Genomic DNA, 2040 nt, shown 5'->3' with positions numbered 1-2040 from the left:
GGTGCTGGTGAGACCACACCTGTACAACCACAAGCGGGGGAGGGGGGGTGTAGGTTTGCTTGCTGAGCTGTAGGTTTGATATCTAGACGTTTCATTACCTGGCGAGGTAACATCATCAGTGGTGACCTCCAAGTGAAGCGAAGCTGTTGTCTCCTGCTTTCTATTTATATCTTTCTCCTGGATGGGGGTTCCTGGGGTTTGTGGTAATGTCATTTCCTGTTCGTTTTCTGAGGGGTTGATAGATGGCATCAAGATCTATGTGTTTGTTTATGGCGTTGTGGTTGGAGTGCCAGGCCTCTTGGAATTACATATGCATATACAGCTACAAGCAGATTTGGTCCCCTTATTTAAGGAAAGGTATAATTTCATTGGAGGCAGTTCAGAGAAGTTCACAGGGATGTTCTCTGGTATGGAGGGACAAAGTTAAAAATCACACAACAACTAGCTTTCAGAGCGCTGCTCCTTCATCAGTTTGTTGTTCACAACCACCTGATGAAGAAGCAGCGCTCCAAATGCTAGTGCTTCCAAATAAATCTGTTGGACTATAACCCGGTGTTGTGTGATTTTTAACTTTGTCCACCCCAGTCCAACACCTGCTCCTCCACATCCTGGCATGAAGAGATTGTCTTATGAGCAAAGGCTAAACAGTTTGGGATTCTACTCTGTAGCGTCTAGAAGAATGAAAGATGATCTCATTAACATATACAGGATTCTTTAGTGGCTTGACAGGGTAAATTCTGAGAAGGTGTTTCCCTTCTGGCTGAGTTTAGGACCAGAAAATAGAATCTCAGAATAAAGCAGTGCCAATTTAAGACTAATATGAGGAGGAATGTCTCCTCTGAGAGGGCTGTGAGTCTTTGGAACTCCTTGCCATAAGAGACAGAGGTCTTGTGTAACTATAAGGTTAAAATAGATAAAATCTTGATCCATCAGGAAATCAAGGATTATGACAAAAATACAGGAAACTAGATATGAGGAATAATGAATCAGCTATGATTCTATTAAGAGGAAGAGCAGGATTCTCCTGTTCCTTTCTTATAGTTGTTTCTAAAGTAGCCTTCTACCTGGTTGATTCCTCAACGATTGCTCCAGAAAACTATTTCAAACACTTTCCAGGATTTCTTCCTCCACAGTGTTAATGCTCAATCAATTAATCCAGTTTATAAGTAGATTATGATTGGTTTCCCCCGGCTACATTTGCCTCTAATTTCCTGATTCATACCATACCCTACATTGCCGCTACTGGACCTACAGACCACCCCTACCAATGTTTGCTGCCACTCGTTGTTTTTGAACTTCATCCAAACAGATTCTATATCCTGGTCTCCTGATTAGAGATCCTCTTTCACTAATACACTGACCCCATCCCTTATGATCATACCCCAATGTTTGCTTTTTGTGTATCTCCATCAGATATTGAATATCCTTTAATATTCAGTTTGCAGTCTTGGTCACTGCAGCCAAATTTCCAAAATGGTAATTCAATCTTATCCTTTCACTTCTATTAGAACCATCAATTCTCCTATCTTGGTGCAAATGCTGCTTGCATTCAGATAGATGTGATTAAATCTGTTTTTTTTTTAATATGCTTCTATAATATTACCCTGGGTGATTTCAGGATTTGTTTCTGCAGATTTCCATTTTCATTTACCACTTTACTACTTCCTATAATCATCAATGAAGGAAAGAATTCAGTGAAATGGAAATGAGTGCCACAGCAGGTTATGAGTTTGTACAACCAGATGAGATGCTGGAAAAGCGCAGCAGGTCAGGCAGCATCCAAGGAGCAGGAGAATCGACGTTTCGGGCATAAGCCCTCCTGCAGGAATGAGGTGGGTGTGCCAAGCAGGCTAAGATAAAAGGTAGGGAGGAGGGACTAGGGGAAGGGGCGTTGGGAATGCGATAGGTGGAAGGAGATTAAGGTGAGGGTGATAGGCCGGAGAGGGGGTGGGGGCGAAGAGGCCGGAAAGAAGATTGCAGGTCAAGAAGGCGGTGCTGAGTCCAAGGGTTGGGACTGAGATAAGGTGGGGGGAGAGGAAA

The sequence above is a fragment of the Chiloscyllium plagiosum genome, chromosome 28 (genome assembly GCF_004010195.1).
Source record: "Chiloscyllium plagiosum isolate BGI_BamShark_2017 chromosome 28, ASM401019v2, whole genome shotgun sequence".
In the NCBI taxonomy this organism is placed as follows: domain Eukaryota; kingdom Metazoa; phylum Chordata; class Chondrichthyes; order Orectolobiformes; family Hemiscylliidae; genus Chiloscyllium; species Chiloscyllium plagiosum.
This window is presented reverse-complemented; position numbering follows the sequence as displayed.